The sequence below is a fragment of the Lemur catta genome, chromosome 16, assembly GCF_020740605.2.
Source record: "Lemur catta isolate mLemCat1 chromosome 16, mLemCat1.pri, whole genome shotgun sequence".
NCBI classification, from domain to species: domain Eukaryota; kingdom Metazoa; phylum Chordata; class Mammalia; order Primates; family Lemuridae; genus Lemur; species Lemur catta.
Window position 1 is genome coordinate 1,029,170 of NC_059143.1, and position 16,656 is coordinate 1,045,825.

General features: G+C 41.5%; 1 pseudogene across 1 annotated transcript; it reads left to right on the top strand.

Annotated features, from left to right (window-relative positions):
• Positions 1–1,328: 1,328 nt before the first annotated feature.
• On the top strand, positions 1,329–2,668 carry LOC123621623 (annotated as a pseudogene). The gene has a single exon (XR_006729201.1). The product of XR_006729201.1 is annotated as a phosphoserine aminotransferase-like (transcript).
• The last annotated feature ends 13,988 nt before the right edge of the window (positions 2,669–16,656 follow it).

Sequence of the window (16,656 nt, forward strand, 5' to 3'; positions counted from 1 at the left end):
CACCCCAGAAACTCTACACCGAAGTCCCTGTGCTAGGAAGGCACATGGCTCCATCGACCCTTCAATGGGCGCCTCCCTGGTGTCCATCCAACATATCTCCTTGTGGCTCCCAGGAGGGCTGCCCCTGTCATCCTTCTTAGCACACCTCCCTGCCTGATGCAATATTATTATATATATGATATTCGTGTATTTGCTATTCACCTCCCCCAGTAGTTCACGGAAGGTGTCCACAAATACCTCTCTAATGCATAAACAAATTCAATGGAAGCAGGAACTTAGGGCCAGAGTTGACCTGGATCTGTCTTTGAAAATCAGTGAGAGCCGCTCTAAGAGGTCATTCCCCTGAGCCCAGACCCCTCCTGCAGCCTGGGGTAATGCTGGGCTCTGGAGGCTGGAGGACCATGTGTCTGTGTGTGCAGATTTGCAGAGGTGGTCACATTTCAGGAGTAGCTGGACTTGAGGGAGGGTCTTATGTTACTCCCTGGGGCTCTTGAGTTGCAGCCTCCAAGGGTGGGTTGAGAGGTCTGGGGAGCTGAAAGGATTGAGTGTCTGGCTTGTCATCGAGATCTGCCAAGCCCCGGATTAGAATGTGCCAGTCCCCAGGAAGCCCAGCTGCTCCCATTGACACCCCACACCCACCATCTCTCCTCTGTCTCCAATGCCTCTTTCCTGCATCTGGATTCCTGAAGGTTGCTGGGACTTACTGCTGATTGTGTCCAGGGAACCCGGAGCAGAGCCCAGAGCTTTCCACAGGTCCCAGCTTCCAGGACTAGGGAAGTCTGGCTGGTGGCCGGCCTGATGCAGTGCAGCCGGTGGGGATTGGCTGGCTGAGTGCCCTGGGGGTATCTGGGGTCAGGCAAAGTACTGAGGGCCCCTTCAGAGTCCAGGCCATCCCAGTGGATCAACCCAGCCCTGGAAGCCTTAGACACATCCTGAGAACACATGGTCTCAGTGGCTCTTGGCTGGGTCCTCCCTGAACACCCCCCAACCTACTTTTTAGTTTGACTGTCAAAGGTAAAAACAAATCTTATCATTAAGTGTGAAAATATGTTATATGGCCTGTTAATGGTTTGCTATGGACCTGATGTTTTACAGGCACTGTGTAAAATCTAACCCTTTGAATCACAGAATCATGTTCTAATTTTCTGTTACATGCTTATTACTTTAAATGACTAAATAATAATATAATAAATAAATAAGAAGCAAAAATAGCTGGAACAAGGCAGAGGTCAGAGCCTGCCACAGACTTGCACCATAACAGCCCAGAAACACTCGCTATTCCTCTGTTAGGTCCTACTTGGCTGACTGGCTGCCCTTGCCACCACGCCATGGATGCCCCGAACCAGGTTGTCAACTTCAGGCCCCAGGCCCACCAAGCTGCCACTCTTGGTGTTGTTAGAGATTCAAAAAGAGTTATTAGAGCACAAAGGAGTTGGCATTAGTGTTCTTGAAATGAGTCACAGATCGTCAGATTTTGCCAAGATTATTAATAACACAGGGATCCTGGGTGGGAATTGTTAGCCATTCCAGACAACTACAAGGTGATTTTTGTGCAAGGAGGTGGGTGCAGCCAGTTCAGTGCGGTCCCCTTAAACTTGATTGGCCTGAAAGCATGAAGCTGTGCCGACTATGTGGTGACAGGAGCTTGGTCAGCCAAGGCTGCAGACGCAGCCAAGAAGCTTGGAACTGTGAATATCATCCACCCTAAGCTTGGGAGTTACACAAAAATTCCAGATCCAAGCACCTGGAACCTCAACCTAGATGCCTCCTATGTGTATTATTGTGCAAATGAGACCATGCATGGTGTGGAGTTTGACTTTATACCTGATGCCAAGGGATCAGTACTGGTCTGAGACCTGTCCTCAAATTTCCTGTCCAAGCCAGTGAATGTTTCCAAGTTTGGTGTGATTTTTGCTGGTGCCCAGAAGAACATTGGCTCTGCTAGGGTCATCTACAATGACTCACTGGGGTTTGCTCTCAGAGAATGCCCCTCAGTCCTGGAATACAAGGTGCAGGCCAGAAACAGCTCTTTGTACAACACACCTCCCCATCTTTCAGAATGTATGCCATGGGCTTGGTCCTGGAGTGGATTAAGAACAACGGCAGTGCCACAACCATGGAGAAGCTTAGTTCCATCAAATCTGAGATGATTTATGAGATTACTGATAATTCTCAAGGATTCTATGTATGTCCAGTGGAGCCCCAAAGTAGAATCAAGATGAATATTCCATTCTGCATTGGCACTGCCAACGGAGATGATGCTTTAGAAAAAAGATTTCTTGATAATGCTCTTGAACTCAGTATGATATCCTTGAAAGGACATAGGTCTGTGGGAGCCATCTGGGCCTCTCTGTGTAATACCATCACAAATGAAGATGTTCAGAAGCTGGCTGCCTTCATGAAAAATTTTTTGGAGATGTATCAGCTATGAAAACATCCTAACCAGTATATATTCTGCCCTTCAATGACATGCAAAATTTAAGGCTTCTTGGGAATGGCTACCAAAAGTTAACAAATATGGTATTTTTCTCAAATTAACGTGCTTATTCTAGATTCTTTTTTCAGAGAACAACAGCAAAACATCCACAGCTCTGCAAAGCTAGTGGGACCTAATAGCCAACTTAATTCTGTCTTGAGCTGGAAGCATTTTTAAAATTTTCCTGTTGCTTTTCTAATGAATTCCATCTTATTTTGTCTTTGCTATTGCTTTTTATAGCTAGGGCTCCATGTTCAAATGCACCTGTGGACTTAATCATGCAAGTTGCATTTAATTACTTTGGGAACTGTGGGAACACACAGCATGGAGGGTAGGTGGGGCGCTCTAGGTGCTGCATCTAGACAGCGGGGGTGGGGGCCTCCTGGGTTTGGCAGCTGTTGGTTAAGGTCAACACCGATCATCTGACGAGCGTTTAGGAGTACCAGGTAAAAGGGCAAACTGCAGATCTTTTTCATAAAGATATAAAAGTGACTATATATGAAATTACATGGGTCTATTGTTAATACCATATACTTTACATTTCTATATATTTATATTTCTAATAATATGGTTCTCAGTAATACATGTAGAGACTTTTAGAATTTGTTAAATCCTTGACCTTGTGCATTGTAGAATTCAATTAGCAACAGGTGTGCCTTCTCCTTAGCCCTCCTGTCATTTTTAAGCTGTTTCATGAGCAGACAAGATCTAGAAGTTCTCGATTGATTTTTACTCTTCTTTTACTAAGTAGAAGAGAAGGTTGGCTGGATGGTTTGTATTTAAAAAAAAATTATGCCGTTAAACTGAAAATCTCTGTTAAACTCCCTTATCTTTGCTTCACTTGCTTGTTTCTTTTGTAGTGTTTGACCACAGTGATGCTTTGAGTTCTAGACCTCTGCTGAAAAGTATTTTTGCCTATTTTTATCTGTTGTCAGTACTTTATGTTGAATATGTGGAGAACATTAAAGTCCTAAAACATCTCAAAAAAGTAATAATAATAAAATAGGATTTGTTTTTTAAAAGATCTAATTGATTTGCTAGGTTTTTCTCTGTTGACAAAAAGTAGTCTTTAGCTTCTATTAGTTCACTAAAAATAAATTCAGCAACACAGATGTAAATGTATGAGAAATTAACACTTTGCAAAAGATTAGATAAATATATGGTATATGAACACATGATAAGTTTTGTCTTAGTTCTTGCAGATTTAAATTCCAAAGAGCTCCTGGTCCCATCCATCTCTCTAGTTTGTTCAAAGACTGCAAGGAGAAGTACTAAAGAGTACGAGGCATAAAATGTTATCATTAGCAAATCAAAACCTCCTTCAAACTTTTATCTAAGGAAAGATGTGCAGGTGAAAACAAAAGGAAGGGAGGGAGAGATGAAGGCCATTGAACCACCTAGTGAAGCCACTTAGACAGGCAAGAGCAGCACACCAGGCCAGCCACGGCATAAGGTCAGCAACCAACCCAAGCGCCCCCACAGACGCTGGTCCTCGGTGGTTACAACTTTAGAAAATACATTTCAGAAACACTTGCTCTGTGCCCTCCCCTCTTTTTTCATGAAGCCACAGATTCCAGCTTTGTTGAAAAGTGTTTCTTTTCCTTTCCAAGAAGGGGCATTTCAACCTCCCCTCGTAACCCAGCAGTCCCTCCTTCGCATTCCTCTGTCTGTCATCAGACACACCTCTGAGCACGGGCCAAGCATGGCGCCTTGTGGATGTGGGTGACGTGCTGCACGTCATCCCGCGTGGCAGTGGGTCATCACACACAGCTCCCATTTGCACACAGGCCTTTTACTGTCAGTGGCCTTAACAGTTAGTTCATGAAAGAGTGCTCTCGGGCGTCTTGGGTCTTAAAATGTAATCTCCTATTTTTCTTTGTTCATTAATATATTTGTCAAAGTTAGCTGGAGACTTCCCATGTTTGTTGAATAGACAATTGAGTGTCGTTCAGCTTGGAAGCATCAGTACTTCCACAGAGAGCGCCGGATTATCCAGGCAGACAGTTGAGAATTGCCAATGACATTCTGCCCTGAGTGGAGGCCCTGACAACCCCAGGGGGTGACAGCCACCACTCAGCAGGGACCAGGCAGGGAGTGGCCCCCTGTCAGCACCATGGACAATTGTGTGAGCAAAGCAGCTTAACTGTCTTCTGAATGCAAAGAGTCTTCTGAAAACACTCACCCTCCCTGAGGGGACAGCAGGGGCACGTGCAGGGTCAGGGAGCACTGTCCACATGCCCTGAGGGCCACAAACCAGAGCCGGCCTGGAGAACAGGTCACACAGGCCGAGTTAGCATCCTGCTGCCCCCCAAACTGTGTGACTTAGGGCAAGTGGCTTAACTTCTCAGACTCAGTTTCCACAGCCATATCCTGGGGACACAATAATTTACTTAATTTGTGTCACATGCCCAGAACAGTGCAATCCTCACTACCTCAGTGCCTGGCCCACTGCCAGTGAATTACTGGTTGGTGTGGTCCCACCCCCCAGGTGTGTTCAAGTGAAGTAAAGGCCCCTGCCTAAGACAGACAGTGCCTCTGTGGGTGTCAGAGTCAATTTTGGCACCTACCTGAAGGAAACCTGATAGCCTCAGGAGCGCTCCAGCCCCAATGTGCTCACAGGAAGAGGAATGTTCCCAGCCGTGGTAAGTCAGATGCTCCGGAAGGACCATGTGCCCTACCCAGAACATCTCCTATGGGCCGGGGACACAGGGGCTGATTGAGGCAGGTAGAGGGTTTTCCAGACCAAAGGAATCCATGGGTCTGTGGGTCTGACAAGATCTCCCAACCATGATTGACTGCTCACCCTGTCATGGACTAAAGACACCCTCATGCATGTGTATTTACTCACATATGTGTTATCTACACCACAGCACAATGTACAAAAGGAACTATTCAGTGTTAGACACGTATAAAAGCACCTGTTACTATTGGCTCTGGCCATGTACCTCAGTGTACGTGAGACAAGGTTTATTATTACTGGAATGTTTATATACTTTAGAAGTCTTGACAATGTCTAATTTCTTGCTGGCACAATTCGTTTGCATTGATTTTACCGGTAGATGGACAGATGAAGCCCTTGTGCATGGAGCCAGCCTCCATCAGTGCCACCACTTCCTTGTTGCTCCCTGATGTTGCATTATCAGCACCTTCAGGCTGCAGGCTCCTGGCAGGAATCTTCATAAGCTACTTGCTTGCTCTGTGAGAACTGTTAATATTTGGTTCTCTCACCCTTCCACCTGCCACCATGGGATGACATAGCATGAAGGTTCTCACAGATGTGGGTCCCTTGACCTTGGACTTCTCAGCCTCCAGAGCTATAGAAGTAAATCTCTGTTCTTTATAAGTTACCCAGTCTCACGTATTCTGCTCTATCAGAATAAACAGACTAAGACGGAGCCATTAAACAAACAAAACAAACAAACAAAACCCTGATGCTCCCAAATTGATTTTTTTGTTTGTTTTATTTGGGCCAAATGAAAACATAGAAATATTTTTAAAAATTGTGTATGGTGAGAGATAGGGATCCAGGTTCATTCTTCTGCATGAGGCTATCCAATTTTCCCAGCACCACTTTTTGAGTAGTGTGTCCTTTCTCTAGTGTATGTTTTCATCAGATCAGTTGGTCATAAGTGTATGGCTTTATTTCTGGGTTCTCTATTCTGTTCCATTAATCTAATTTAATGCCAATACCACTCTGTTTTGGTTATTATAGCTTTGCAGTATAATTTGAAGTCAGGTAATGTGATGCTTCCAGTTTTGTGGTGTTTTGTTTTTGAGACAGGGTCTTACTCTGTTGCCTGGGCATCATCATAGCTCACTGCAACCTCCATTCCTGGGCTCAAGAAAAATGCTTGCTGCCTCAGCCTCCTGAGTATATGGGACAAGTGTCCACCACCATGCCTGGCTATTTTTTCTTATTTTTTGTAGAGATGAGGTATCACTATTTTGCTCAGACTGGTCTCAAACTCCAGGCCTTAAGAGATCCTCCCACCTTGGCCTTCCAAAATGCTAGGTAGGATTACAGGTGTTGTAACAAAGGGCATGGCCTGAAAAAAAAATGGCAAATATATTTTCTCTTTGAAACATCCTCCACTCCTTTTTGAGAACTAACACCTGCATCCCTGCCTCAAGCCAGGGAGTGGTTGGGAGGGGCAAGATAAGTCTTTTGTTATTTGTGCTACAGGAGATGGCCCAGCCCAACCTGGTAAAGGGAGGTCCTGGGTGGAGGTCAGGAGATTGTTTTCAGCACAGATGGGATGATCAGAATCATCAACTGTAGTTGAACAGAAATTGCCTGAAGCTGAGAACCCATCCTTTAAAAGCTCTATATTTGGGCTTATTATTAGGACAATGGCATCTCAGATAGAAGTCTCCATCCATTTGCTGGCCAAGTAATAAAATGTCTCTTTCCTTCCTCCCCAAACTGCTTGTCCTCATTCTTCTGATTCAGCCTCCTAGACAAGTGCTGAGATTTCGGTAACAGCCTGAGCCACTGCCCCCAGGACAGTTTTGTTCTTTTTCTTTAGGATTGCTTTGGATATTTGGGCTCTTTTTAGTTTCCATATGAATTTTAGGATTCTTTTTTATAATTCTCTGAAGAACAACATTGATATTTTGATAGCAATAGCAATGAATCTGTAGATTGCTTTGGGCAATATAGGCAGATCAAAGACTTAAATATAAGAACTGCAACCACAAAATTCTAGGAAAAAAACATGGGAAAAACTCTTCTGGATGTTGACCTATGCAAAGAATTTATGACTAAGACCCCACAAGCAAATGCAACAAAACCAGAAATAGACAAATAGGACGTAAATTAAAAAGCTTCTACACAGCAAAAGAAATAATCAAAAAAGTAACTAGACAACCTACAGAATAGAAAAAAATATTTACAAACTATGTATCAGGAAAGGACTAATATCCAAAACCTACAAGAAACTCAAATAATTCAGCAAGAAAAAAACCACCCCATTAAAAAGTGGGCAAATCACTGTCCCCACTGCTATTCAACATACTGCTGGAAGTCCTTGTGAGAGCAATCAGGCAAGAGAGCAGGATCAAGGGTGTCCAAATGGGGACAGAAGAGATCAAACTCTCACTCTTTGCGGATGATATGATATTATATCAGGAAAACCCCAAGGATTCAATCAAGAGACTCCTAGAACTGATAAGTGAGTTCAGTAAAGTCTCAGGATACAAAATCAATACACACAAATCAGAGGCATTCATATATGCCAATAACAGTCAAACTGAAAACCAAATCAAAGACTCAATACCCTTCACAATAGCAACAAGGAAAATAAAGTACCTAGGAATACATTTAACTAAGGAGGTAAAAGACCTCTACAGGGAGAACTATGAAACACTGAGGAAGGAAATTGCAGAGCGCATAAACAGGTGGAAAACCATACCATGCTCATGGATCAGAAGAATCAACATTGTTAAAATGTCTATACTACCCAAAGTGATCTACAGATTCAATACAATCCCTATTAAATTACCAACATCATTTTTCACAGATATAGAAAAAATAATTTTACACTTTGTATGGAACAAGAGAAGACCCCATTTGGCAAAAGCAATTTTAAGTAATAAAAAGAAAATGGGAAGTATTAATTTACCAGACTTCAAACTATACTACAAAGCTGTGGTTATTAAAACAGCTTGGTACTGGCACAAGAACAGGGACACATACCAGTGGAATAGAATCGAGAATCCAGATATAAAACCATCCTCATATAGCCATCTATATGTTTTTGTCTGTTTTGTCAAAGCAAACAAAAACATACTCTGGGGAAAACAATCTTTATTCAATAAATGGTGCTGGGAAAACTGGATAGCCACATGTAGAGACTGAAAGAGGACCCACACCTTTCACCTCTCACAAAAATCAAATCACGGTGGATAACAGACTTAAACCTTAGGAGTGAAACTATTAGAATTCTAGAAGAAAATGTGGGAAAGACTCTTATAGACATTGGCTTAGGCAAAGAATTTATGAATAAGACCCCAAAGGCAATCGCAGCAACAACAAAAATAAATAAATGGGACCTTATTAAATTAAGAAGCTTCCGCACAGCCAAAGAAACTGTCATGAGAGTAAATAGACAATCTACAGGATGGGAAAATCTTTTCGCATGCTACACATCTGATAAAGGACTGATAACTAGAATCTATTTAGAACTCAGGAAAATCAGCAACAAAAAAATCAAACAATCCTATCAAAAAGTGGACAAAAGACATGAACAGAAATTTTTCAAAAGAAGACAGAAGAATGGCCAACAAACATGAAAAATTTCTCAACATCTCTAATCATCAGGGAAATGCAAATCAAAACCACAATGAGATATCACTTAACTCCAGTGAGAATGGCCTTCATCAAAAAGTCCCATAACAACAAATGTTGGCATGGATGCAGAGAGACAGCAACACTCATACACTGCTGGTGGGACTGAAAACTAGTGCAATCTCTGTGGAAAGCAATATGGAGATAACTTAAACAGATACAAGTAGACCTACCATTTGATGCAGCAATCCCATTAGTGGGCATCTACCCAAAAGAACAAAAAATGTTCTATAACAAAGCTAGCAGCACAATTCACAATTGTGAAGATGTGGAAACAACCCAAATGCCCATCAATACATGAGTGGATTAATAAAATGTGGTATATGTATACCAGGGAGTACTACTCAGCTATAAGAAGCAATGGTGATATAGCACCTCTTGTATTTTCCTAGAAAGAGTTGAAACCCATTCTACTAAGTGATGTACCCGAAGAATAGAAAAATAAGCACCACATGTACTCACCATCAAATTGGTTTCACTGATCATCACCTAAGAGCACATTTAGGAATAACATTGATCGGGTGTCAGGCAGATGAGGGTGGGGAAGGGGATGGGTGTATACATACATAATGAATATGATATACACTGTCTAGGGGTTGGGCACGTTTGAAGCTCTGACTCGGGGCTGTGGCGGGGCAACAGCAATATACATAACCTAAACTTTTGTACCCCCACAATATGCTAAAATTAGAATAAAAAATAAATAAATAAATCAAGTACTGGTGCATAACACACACAAAAGGTGGGCAAATGACATGAACAGGTATTTTTCAGAAGATATACAATGGCAGAAATGTATGAAAAAATGCTCCACATCACAATCATCAGAGAATGCAAGTTAAAATCACAATAAGATACTGTCTTACTCCAATTAGAATGGCCACTATAAAAAGTCAAAAAGCAATAGATGTTGGCACTGATACAATGAAAAGGAAACACTTATTAATACATACTGTTGGTGGGACTGCAAATTAGTACAACCTCTATGGAAATCAGTATGGAGATTCCTCAAAGAACTAAACCTACCATTAAATCCTGCAATTCCACTACTGGGTATCTACCAAAAAATAAATAAATCATTACATCAAAAAGATACCTGTGAAGTGGCAGATGAGAAGCACCACCACCCAGAACGTCTCTGCAAGAAGGAGAAATTTTAGATGAAAGAGAAAAAAACAGACAGAAAAACAGAGATTAGATGAGGGTCAGAAGGAAGGGTGCCTGAACCTGCAGGAGACTCCATGGGAAGAGGTTGCAGAGCAGAGATGGAAAGAGAAAGGCATTGGCAGAGATTAAGTCCTGAGAGGCTTGGAGGCCAGCAAGAAGGGTAGATGGAGTGGTTAACATTCCCCTCCCTTGCATCTCTGACTGCTGGTGGGCTCTAGAGGTGCTAGAGAGACCTGCTAACACCAGCCTAGAGACTGCTACGGCCAGGCTATGCCACCAGTGAGTGGATAGCCTCTTGAACACAGGGCACCAGGCTCCCAGCTCCCTCGGGGCACTTCCAGCCCCACAGACCCCAGCCAGTCAACAGGTGCCATATTGCTTTTCTACCCACCAGGTGCCTTTGTCCTCCCTGGGGGGCCTCAACTGCTCAGGATTCGTCTTGCTCATCCCAACACAGACATTTACCATCTCCATCCCAGACTCCAGGAGCCACAGGGGTCCAGTGGGTCTTGGGAGATATGCAGTACTCCACAGCCCCCAGTCATTCTGAGTGGACTGCCTCCCAGAGAAAGCGGTTGGGGACTACCAGTGTGGAGTCCTTCCTACCCCTAGTCCTTTATTCTCCCCTTCCCCTCCCCCACATGCAGCTGCTGAGAGAGACAATTTGGTCATACCCAGAGGCCTCTGCAGGGAACAGGGATTGTACCTTTCCTTTTGGGCCCCTACAGTGGACTGAGGGGTGCTTAGACTGTGATCTCCCTACCTGCCAGTGCTTCCTGGTACTGCTTGCCCAGTGACTCCAGCAGAGTGGGGCAAACCCCAAGGTAGAGGGACATTGATCCAGCTTGGACACCCTGTTGGTGACTTGGGACCAGCATTCTTCTCCCTGGCATGGTTAAGGATTGATCTCTGGGGACCAGAGGATAGGCCTACAGGCCAGATTCTGTACACACAGATCTCCATTGCATTGCCCAGGGGCACAGAGGGGATATTTGTTAATTGGTCTACTGAGGTGTATGTGCCTTCAGGGGCAGATCAGAGTGAGTCCTAGCTGTGGTATGCTCAAGGAGCACCCCTCTTTCCAAGGGAGGGCTAAGCTCCCAGCTAAGGCAGTGATCCTGGGCAGGTAATCCTCCAGCCTGCATCACAGTCATGGAGGAGCTCAGCTGGCTTGAGGTCCTGACTGTAGGCAGGGGTGCAGAAGAAACCACAGAATATGGAAGGGTGGAAAGGAGCAAGGCCTGCTCCAGACTGCCAGAATGTGGGTCTCAGACGGCCCTAACCCTACACGCAGACTTTCTGGTTGAGTGGGAGCACTTCAGCCCCTCCCTGTGGGCAGCTTTTCCCACAGCAGTGAAAAAACTTTTGACCCCTGCTAAAAGCATTTGTGGAGCTTGTTGGCAGGCTCACCCAAACTCACTCCCCCACCTGCCCCCGCTGAGGTGGAGAATAAGGACACACCTGGAAGTCCCACAGCCCCACCCAACACTGGAGGCACTAGAGTGCCTCTCCAGATGAAGGAGAGCTTCTTACAGGACCCAAAGACAACACTGCAGCTTGTACCTCCTGGCAAGTGCCATCTACTGACAGAAAGGTCAATTTGCATGTCCCTTTACAGCATTTACTGACGCATCATAAAGGGTGTGGTTGAATCTCACCCCAAAACACCACCTAGTGTCTCAGAGACTAAACTAAGTGTGTCCTTATCTAAACAAAAGAAAATCCTAAGTTAAGAAGAAGCAGCTGCTCCAGGTGGGAAGGAATCAGAGAAAGAACTCTGGAAGGATGAAAAATCAATCCAAAAGGACACTTCTAAAAGGGAACACCAGCTCTCTAGCAATAGATACCAAACAAAATCAGAACACTGAAATGAGAGATGAAGAATTTAAAACATGGATTGTAAGAAAACTCAATGAAATTCCAAAGGAAATGGATACCCAACACAAACAAATCACAAAAAAAATCCAGGACTTGGAAGAAAAATTCACTAAAGAAATTGAAATTTTAAAGAAAAACCAAACAGAACTCCTGGAAATGAAAAATTTATTCAAGGAATTACCAAACACAGTGGAAAGCCTCAAAAATAGGCTAGATTGGGCAGAAGAAAGAATCTCAGGGATTAAAGGCAAAATCTTTCAATTAAACAAATCAGTCACAGAGATAGAGCAAAGAAAAAAAAGAACAAATACTACAAGAAATGTGGAATTATGTGAGAAGGCCTAACATAAGAATCATAGGCATCCTTGAGGGTGAAGAAGAAAATACACAAGGGTTGCATAACCTATTTGAGGGTATAGTGGAGGCAAATTTTCCTGGCCTTGCTAGATATCTAGAGAGCCAGGTGCAAGAAGCTCAAAGGTCTCCTGGGAGATTCATTGCAAATGAGAAGACACCATGACACAAAGTCATCAGACTGGCCAAAATAAACATCAAAGAGGCCCTCCTACAAACAGTATGGCAAAATCAGCAGGTAACCTACAAAGGAAAACCCATCAGACTAGCTGCAATCTTCTCAACTTAGACCTTACAAGCCAGAGGGGACTGGGACCCCATTCTCAGTTTTCTCAAACAGACTTATGCCCAGCCTAAAATTTTGTATCCTGCAAAACTAAGTTTCTTATATGAGGGAGAAATAAAGACTTTCTCAGACAAGCAAAGACTGAGAGAATTCATCAAGATAAGATTCACCCTCCAAGAAGTACTCAGAACAGTGTTAAACATGGGTCATCATAATAAACACTCACCGGAGTAAAATCATCCAAAAGCTAAAGATCAAAGGCCAGATACCACAATGGCTCAAGAGAGTAAACAAAGGAACAAAGTTCAACTCAACAGTATGAACAGAAATCCACCATACTTATCAATTCTTTCAATAAATGTGAATGGCTTGAACTCCCCCTAAAGACAAGTAGGCTGGCCTAATGGACAAATATACACAAGCCTTGCATCTTCTGTCTTCAGAAAACACATCTAATCCCCAAAGATGCATTCACACTCAAGGTGAAGGGATAGGAAACAAAGTGCCATGCAAATGCAAACCAAAAGAAAGCTGGAATAGCAGTTCTGATTATAGGTAACTTAGTCTTCAAATCAACAAAAGCAATGAAAGACAAAGATGGTCATTATATAATGGTGAAGGGTACAATTCAACAAGAAGACATAACAATTATAAATATTTATACGCCTAACTCAGCTGCACCCAGATTAATAAATCAACTCCTACTTGATCTAAACAAAATAATAAACAGCAGCAACAAAATAGCCTGAGATTTCAACACTCCTCTGACAGAATAGGACAAATCTTCCAAACAGAAAATAAACAAAGAAACAATGGACTAAAACAGAACTCTGGAACAAATGGGACTGGCAGACATTTATAGAACATTCTACCCAAAAACCACTGAATATACACTTTTCTCAGCAGCTCATGGGACATTCTCTAAGACTGACCATATATAAGGCCACAAAACGTGTCTCAACAAATTTAAAAAATGGAAATTATACCATGCATCTTCTACAACCACAATGGAATAAAATTAGAAATCAACTCCAACAGAAACACTCATCTCTACACAAAGTCATGGAAACTAAACAACGTTCTGCTAAACAATTATTGGGTTAAGCAGGAAATCAATATGGAAATCAAAAGATTCTATCAACTAAATGATAAAGGAGACACAAGTCATCAAAATCTGTGGGACACAGCTAAAGCAGTCCTGAGAGGAAACTTTATATCCATAAATGCCTGCATCAAAAAGGCAGAAAGATCACAAATCAACAATCTAATGATTCATCTCAAAGAACTGGAAAAGGATGAGCAAACCAGCCCCAAACCCAGCAGAAGAAAAGAAATAACCAAGACCAGAGCAGAACTAAATTAAATCAATAATAAAAAACTATACAGAAGATTAATAAAATAAAAAATTGGTTCTTTAAAAAATGAACAAAATTGACACACCTCTTGCTAGATTAATGAGAAAAGAAAGGACTCTAATAAACTCCATTGGAATGGAAAAGGAGAAATTACAACTGATACCACAGAAATACAAAATATCATCTATGAATACTATAGAAACCTCTATGCACATAAACTGGAAAATGTGGAGGAAATGGACAAATGCTTAGAAACACACAGCCTGCCTAGGCTCAATCAGAAAGAAATGGAATTCCTGAACAGACCAATATGAAGTACCAAAATTGAAGCAGCAATACAAAACCTTCCTTTAAAAAAAGTATGGAGCAGATGGTTTCACATCCAAATTTTATCAGACCTACAAAGAAGACCTGGTGCCTATCCTGCAGAAATTATTCCACAACATCAAGAAGGAAGAAATCCTTCTCAACATGTTTTATGAAGCCAACATAACTCTGATACCAAAACCAGGAAAGGACTCAACAAAAAAAGAAAACTACAGACCAATATCCCTTATGAATATAGACGCAAAAATTCTCAGTAAAATCCTAGCAAGCTGAATTCAGGTGCATATCAAAAAAATAATCCATCATGACCAAGTCGGCTTCATCTCAGAGATGCAGGGATGATTCAACATACGCAAATCTGCAAATGTAATTCACCAGAGATATAGAAGTAAAAACAAAGACCATATGATCCTCTCAATAAATGCAGAAAAAGCATTCGACAATATTCAGTATCCTTTTATGATAAGAACACTTAACAAAATAGGCATAAACAGAATTTACCACAAAATGATAAAAGCCGTCTACAGCAAACTCACAGCCAGCCAAGATTGTACTGAATGGGAAAAATTGAAAGTATTCTTGCTTAGAACTGAAACCAGAAAAGTTTGCCCTCTATCACCACTTCTATTCAACATAGTGCTGAAAGTTCTAGCCAGAGCAAGCAAACAAGACAAAGAAATCAAGGGCCTCCAAATAGGAGCAGAAGGGGCCAAATTATTGCTCTTTGCTGACAATGTGATTTTATATCTAGAAAACACCAAAGATTCTGTCATAAAACTACTGGAATTTATAAACAAAGTCAGCAAAATCTCAGGTTACAAAATCAGTGTACACAAATCAGTGGCATTCATATACATCAACAATGGTCAAACTGAGAACCAAATCAAAGACTCAATACCTTTCACAATAGCAACAAAGAAAATAAAATACCTAGGAATATATTTAACTAAGGAGGTGAAAAATCTCTATAGGTATAACTATTAAACACTGGGGAAGGAATTAGCAGAAGACATAAACAGATGGAAAACTACTATATTCATGGATCAGCAGATTCAACATTGTTAAAATGTTTATACTACCCAAAGTGATCTATAGATTCAATGTAGTCCCTATTAAAATCCCAACATCATTTTTCACAGATCTAGAAAAAATAATTCTATGCTTTGTTTGTAACCAGAGAAGAACCTTTATAGCAAAAGCAACCATAAGCAAAATGAACAAATTGAGAGGCATCAATTTACCAGACTTCAAGCTATAGTACAAGGCTATAGTAACCAAAACAGCATGCTACTGGCACAAGAAGGGACATAGACCAATGGAACAGAACTGGAGAACCCAGATACAAAACCATTCTGATATAGCAGCAAAAACATACACTGGGGAGAAGAATCCTTATTCAGTAAATGGTGCTGAGAAAATTAGATAGCAACATGTAGAAGACTGAAACAGTATCTGCACCTCTTACATCTAAGAAAAATCAACTCATGATGAATAACAAACTTAAAGCTAAGGTATGAAACTGTAAGAATTTAGAAAAAAATGTTGGAAAAACTCTTATAGATATTGGCCTAGAGAAAGAAGTTATGAAGTAGACCCTAAAGGCAATCACAGCAACAACAAAAATTAAAAAATGGGACCTATCAAATTAAAAAGCTTCTGCACAGCCAAGGAAACTATCATGAAAGCAATTAGACAGCCTACAGAATGGGAGAAAATATTTGCATGCTACACATCAATAAAGGGCTGATAACTAGAATCTATATAGAACTCAGGAAAATCACCAAGAAAAAATCAAACAACCCCACTAAAAAGTGGGGAATTGGCATGAACAGAAACTTCAAAAGAAGACAGACTAATGGCCAATAAACATATGAAAAAATTCTCAACATCTCTAATCATTAGGTAAATGCAAATCAAAACCACAATGAGATATCACTTAAGTCCAGTGAGAATGGCTTTTATCAAAAAGTCCCAAAACAACAAATGCTGGCATGGATGTTTTAGAGACTGGAAAACTCTTAAACTGCTGGTGGGACTACAAATGAGTACAACTCCTGTGGAAAGTAATTTGGAGATATTTTAAACAGCTAAACATAGAAATACCATTTGATCCAGGAATTCCACTACTAAGCATCTTCCCAAAGGAAAAAAATATATTCTATAATAAAGACATCTGCACTCGAATGTTTGTGGCAGCACAATTCACAATTGCAAAGATGTGGAGACAACCCAAGTGTCCATCAATATATGAGTGGATTAATAAAATTTGGTATATGTATACCATGGAATACTACTCAACTACAAAAACCAATGGTGAACTAGCACCTCTTATATTATCCTGGATAGAACTTAAGCCCATCTTTCAAAGTGAGGTAACAGAAGAGTAGAAAAAGAAGCACCACATGTCGTCATGATCAAATTGGTACTAATTGATCAACACTAAGGGGCTCACATGGTAGTAATATTC